At 48.4% G+C, this 6206-nt stretch overlaps 1 protein-coding gene across 1 annotated transcript in view; it reads left to right on the top strand.

The window, feature by feature from the left end:
* Positions 1-6206, top strand: part of LOC137620098 (caprin-2-like) — a 48505-nt gene that overhangs the window by 30104 nt on the left and 12195 nt on the right. The gene's annotated exons all lie outside the window — the stretch shown is intronic.

The raw sequence follows: 6206 nt of genomic DNA, 5'->3' as shown, positions 1-6206 counted from the left end.
TGCTGAATAGTATTATTATTATCATTGGGAGAAGTACAAGAGGAAGGCCAAGGTTTGGGTGGATGGATGGAGTGAAGAAAGCTCTGGGTGATAGGAGGATAGATGTGAGAGAGGCAAGAGAGCGTGCTAGAAATAGGAATGAATGGCGAGCGATTGTGATGCAGTTCCGGTAGGCCCTGCTGCTTCCTCCGGTGCCTTAGATGACCGCGGAGGTAGCAGCAGTAGGGGATTCAGCATTATGAAGCTTCATCTGTGGTGGATAATGTGGGAGGCTGGGCAGTGGCACCCTAGCAGTACCAGCTGAACTCGGTTGAGTCCCTTGTTAGGCTGGAGGAACGTAGAGAGTAGAGGTCCCCTTTTTTGTTTTGTTTCATTTGTTGATGTCGGCTACCCCCCAAAAGTGGGGGAAGTGCCTTGGTATATGTATGTATGTATTATCATTATTATTATTACTTGCTAAGCTACAACCCTAGTTGGAAAAGCAGGATGCTATAAGCCTAGGGGCTACAACAGGGAAAAGAGCCCAGTGAAGAAAGAAAATAAGGAAAAATGTTATTTTCATTAGTAAAATAAATTTTTGAATATACTTACCCGATAATCATGTAGTTGCTGTCAACTCTGTTGCCCGACAGAATTCTACGGAAGGGATACGCCAGCGATCGCTATACAAGAGGGGGGTGTACTCACAAGCGCCACCTGTGGCCAGGTACTCTAGTACTTCTTGTCAACACCACCTCAATTTTTTCCTCGGTCCACTGGTTCTCTATGGGGAGGAAGGGTGGGTCAATTAAATCATGATTATCGGGTAAGTATATTCAAAAATTTATTTTACTAATGAAAATAACATTTTTCAATATTAATCTTACCCGATAATCATGTAGCTGATTCACACCCAGGGTGGTGGGTGGAGACCAGCATACATGTTAACACAGAAGCTAAGTATCCCGTATTTTATTTTATTAGTTATTCAAAAATAACATAAAATAAATAAGTACCTGGTAAGGAAGACGACTTGAACCATTACTCTGCCTTTATTAAGTACGTCTTTCTTACTGAGCGTAGCGGTCCTCTTAGGATGCTGAACGACTCTTAGGTGCTGAAGTATAAAGGGCTGCAACCCATACTAAAGGACCTCATCACAACCTTTAACCTCGGCGCTTCTCAAGAAAGAATTGACCACCCGCCAAATCAACAAGGATGTGGAAGGCTTCTTAGCCAACCGTACAACCCATAAAAAGTATTCAAGAGAAAGGTTAAAAAGGTTATGGGATTATGGGAATGTAGTGGCTGAGCCCCCGCCTACTACTGCATTCGTTGCTACGAATGGTCCCAGGGTGTAGCAGTTCTCGTAAAGAGACTGGACATCTTTGAGATAGAATGATGCGAACACTGACTTGCTTCTCCAATAGGTTGCATCCATAACACTCTGCAGAGAACGGTTCTGTTTGAGGGCCACTGAAGTAGCCACAGCTCTCACTTCATGTGTCCTTACCTTCAGCAAAGCAAGGTCTTCTTCCTTCAGATGAGAATGTGCTTCCCTAATCAGGAGCCTGAATAGGTAAGAAACTGAGTTCTTAGACCTTGGAAGAGAAGGCTTCTTGATAGCCCACCATAAGGCTTCTGATTGTCCTCGTAAAGGTTATGACCTTTTTAGATAGTACCTAAGAGTTCTAACTGGGCAAAGTACTCTCTCCAGTTCGTCCCCCACCAAGTTGGACAGGCTTGGGATCTCGAACGACTTAGGCCAAGGACGTGAAGGAAGCTCGTTTTAGCAAAAAACCGAGCTGTAAGGAACATGTAGCCGTTTCAGATGTGAAAACTATGTTCCTGCTGAAGGCGTGGATCTCACTTACTCTTTTAGCTGTTGTCAAGCACACGAGGAAAAGAGTTTTTAATGTGAGGTCCTTAAAAGAGGCTGATTGGAGAGGTTCAAATCTTGATGACATAAGGAACCTTAGGACCACGTCTAGATTCCAGCCTGGAGTGGACAACCGACGTTCCTTTGAGGTCTTAAAAGACCTAAGGAGGTCCTGTAGATCTTTGTTGGTGGAAAGATCCAAGCCTCTGTGGCGGAAGACCGCTGCCAACATACTTCTGTAACCCTTAATCGTAGGAGCTGAAAGGGATCTTACGTTCCTTAGATGTAACAGGAAGTCAGCAATCTGGGTTACAGTGGTACTGGATGAGGAAACTGCATTGGCTTTGTACCCGCTTCGGAAGACTTCCCCTTTAGACTGATAGACTCTGAGAGTGGATGTCCTCCTTGCTCTGGCAATCGCTCTGGCTGCCTCCTTCGAAAAGCCCCTAGCTCTTGAGAGTCTTTCGAAAGTCTGAAGGCAGTCAGACGAAGAGCGTGGAGGTTTGGATGTACCTTCTTTACGTGAGGTAGACGTAGAAGGTCCACTCCTAGAGGAAGAGTCCTGGGAATGTCGACCCGTCATTGCAGTACCTCTATGAACCATTCTCTCGCGGGCCAGAGCGGAGCCAACCAACGTCAGCCGTGTCCCTTTGCGAGAGGCGAACTTCTGAAGTACCCTGTTGACAATCTTGAACGGCGGGAATGCATACAGGTCGAGATGGGACCAATCCAGCAGAAAAGCATCCATGTGAACTACTGCTGGGTCTGGAATCGGAGAACAATACAACGGGAGCCTCTAGGTTATCGAGGTAGCGAGCAGATCTATGGTTGGATGACCCCACAGGGCCCAAAGTCTGCTGCAAACATTCTTGTGAAGGGTCCACTCTGTGGGGATGACCTGACCCTTCCGGCTAAGGCGATCTGCCATGACATTCATATCGCCCTGAATGAACCTCGTTACCAGCGTGAGCTTTCGATCTTTTAACCAGATGAGGAGGTCCCTTGCGATCTAGAACAACTTCCACGAATGAGTCCCTCCCTGCTTGGAGATGTAAGCCAAGGCTGTGGTGTTGTCAGAGTCCACCTCCACCACCTTGTTAAGCTGGAGGGACTTGAAGTTTATCAAGGTCAGATGAACCGCCAACAGCTCCTTGCAATAGATGTGAAGTGTCCTTAGCTCCTGATTCCATGTTCCCGAGCATTCCTGTCCGTCCAAAGTCGCACCCCAGCCCGTGTCTGATGCGTCAGAGAAGAGACGGCGGTCGGGTTTCTGAACAGCCAAAGGTAGACTTCCTTGAGAAGAAAGCTGTTCTTTCACCACGTGAGAGTAGACCTCCTCTCTTCGGAAACAGGAACTGAGATCGTCTCTAGCGTCATGTCCTTTATCCAGTGAGCCGCTAGATGATACTGAAGGGGGGGAGGTGGGGTCTCCCTAACTCGATGAACAGTGCCAGCGATGAAAGTGTCCCTGTTAGACTCATCCACTACCTGACTGAGCATCGGTTCCTTCTCAGCATGCTCTGGATGCAATCTAGGGCTTAGTATATCTTTGGGGTCGACGGAAAAGCCCGAAAAGCTCGACTCTGAAGATCCATACCCAGGTAGACAATGGTCTGGGATGGGACGAGCTGGGACTCCTCAAAATTGACCAGGAGGCCCAGTTCCTTGGTCAGATCCATAGTCCATCTGAGAATCTCCAGACAGCGACGACTTGTGGGAGCTCTTAAAAGCTAGTCGTCTGACGGAGCCGGACACAAGATCATGGTACTGCTGCACAGTCTGTGAACTGTCAACCATGGGGAAGCGAGGAAGTACAGTGACAACCCGAAGCTGTCTAGACTGTCTGGGTCGTACAGACAACTCCTTATCGGGTTGCTGAGGTTGCCGCACTGCGTCACAACAAGACACTTCTGCTGGTTGTTGAACGTCTTCCCAGTGACACACTGACTCCGTAAACAAAAAATCCTCTAACAAGGACTAAGCTTGGACTGCATGTCTTGCAACACAGCTCAAGGTCTATGGGAGCAGGTGTGGTAACAGACGGGGATAGCGACTGAAGTGGAACCATTACCCTCCCTGGAAGCATGCTATGCTTAAATAAAAGTCCATAGGAGGCTAAGCAGCTAAAGGCTCCTCTCCAAATGACAGAGTCCTCAAGGGAAAATCAGAAGGAGGGAGAATAGCACTTTCTCATCTACAGGAACCATATCCGAGAAAAGCTAAGTTCTCTCAGTGAGGGTTTCATTGGTGCAAAAGCAGCAGACTAGAAGGCAACGTTATGAAACTGCTTGACAGTCTAGTGAGTTGGCAACAACCAAAGATGTGTGACTGAGAAGCATGCGGTAAGGTATGCAGAGCATGCTGTATGTAGAGCATGCTGTAAGGAAAGCAGATGGCGTGCGGCTTATGCTGCATGGGATGAGGCTCATGCTGCATGGGATGAGGCTCATGCTGCATGGTATGAGACTCATGCTGCATGGGATGAGGCTCAAGCTGCAAGGGATGAGGCTTATGCCGCATGCGTTGAGGAGGATGCCGCATAGTATGAGGCTCCTGCATTCATGGGTTGAGGCGGTTGTCGCATAGCATGAGGCTTTTGCCTCATGGTTTGAGGAGGATGCCGCATAGCATGAGGCTCCTCATAAGCATGAGGCTGCCTGATGGGTAGAGGAGGATTTTTTAAAGAAATCTGAACCTGACACTAATCTAGCTGTCCGAGGATTTACCTGGTGAGACATCAGTCTCTGTACCAGCGAGTTTTACCAGATTTCCCCGGGCCACCACGTGACACAATTGGTAGTAATTCATTCAAATTACCCCTAATGAGTCAATATGGATAAATATCAACACAACATCGTGTTCAAATAGAAATAAATTTCTACCTCATACTTGGGATCGAACGCTAGCCCCTTCTAATGAAAGGCCAGGTCGAAACCAACCATGCCACGAGAGCCCATTCAAGAGTTGAGGTTCTTGCCTCAAGAGTGGAGGTGGCTGCCGCAAGAGTTGAGGTTGCTGCCTCAAGGATGGTGGAGGTGGCTGCCGCAAGAGTTGAGGTTGCTGCCTCAAGGATGGTGGAGGTTGCCGCAACGCAAGAGGTTGCTGCATAGCGCTGGTATCTGGCAACTCCCAGTGCGGCAGCTCACGCGTGGAGGTAGGTTGAGGAACCTCAACCTCATACGTCTGGCAGGGTGGACTGCGCAGAGGTGGAGTTGAGGTTGCTGCCTCGAGGATGGTGGAGGTTGTCGCACCGCAAGAGGTAGCTGCCTCGAGGATGGTTGTAATGCAAGATACTCCTGCCTCAAGGCTAGAGGAGGTTGTAAGGCATAAGGCTCCTGCCCCCATTGTTGGGGAGGTTGCTGCGTGGTAAGAGGCTCCTGCCTCAAGGAAAGTGGAGGTTGCTGCACAGCGCTGGTATCTGGCAACTCCCAACGCGGCAGCTCACGCATGGAGGTAGCTTGAGGAACCTCAACCTCATACGTCTGGCAGATTGTACTGCGCAGAGGAGGAGGAGCGCTCGCAGGAGGAGGTGTATTAACCTTCTCTGCCTGAAACTCCCGCATCAACACCGCAAGCTGCGACTGCATTGTCAGCAGCATAGACCACTAGAGTTAGAGAAAGACAACAACAAACGGAGCTACTGTCCGTTGAAACTGAGGGTCTAAAACAGCTGGTGCGGCAACAGACGGAGTTACTGTCTGTTGCGATACCACCGTGCCTCTCTGGGAGGTGTGCAGTTGTCGTACTGCAGCAAGTCCGAACTGACCCAGTGCTAATGGCACCACCTAGGAGTTGGACTTGCGTGGAAGGGACCGACTTGCACTTAAAAGCTGCAAGATTTGGTCCATGGTTTCTGCGAGAAACCTCTTCCGCAGACGAGGAATAAATGGGCTCTCTCGTCTTTGTGTGGGTGGGGTGATCACGTCGCTACGTGAGTTGGTTACACCCGAAACCACGGAGGGAAACATCTGTTCGTCGATCAAGGCCTGCTGAACCCATAAGTCCTTCGACATTACTTCTCCCCTGGGCTTGGGAGCTTGTAAGAGGTCCCAGACTAGGCGAACAACTGGCACGAACAGACGAACCCTCGAACGCAACACTGTAACACTTTGCGTGTATCATTTTATCACTTTTGATTTTCTGTTTGCACTTATTTCACTGAACTCGAAACTTTAAGTGGTTTGTACCTGAAACACGCAATTCTATCCTTCATTAAAAGTTAGTAATTGCGAAAACAGTATTACAATGTAACAGAAAAACATAACGAAAGATAAATAATTCAGTGGCTGGAAAAGAGATTAAACACTAGATCAAATAAACTACGTTTAAAATCTCTCACCGCATAAAG

This window comes from Palaemon carinicauda, chromosome 26 (genome assembly GCF_036898095.1).
Source record: "Palaemon carinicauda isolate YSFRI2023 chromosome 26, ASM3689809v2, whole genome shotgun sequence".
In the NCBI taxonomy this organism is placed as follows: domain Eukaryota; kingdom Metazoa; phylum Arthropoda; class Malacostraca; order Decapoda; family Palaemonidae; genus Palaemon; species Palaemon carinicauda.
The sequence above is the reverse complement of the archived record's forward strand: the minus strand, read 5'-3'. Positions and strand labels throughout refer to the sequence as shown.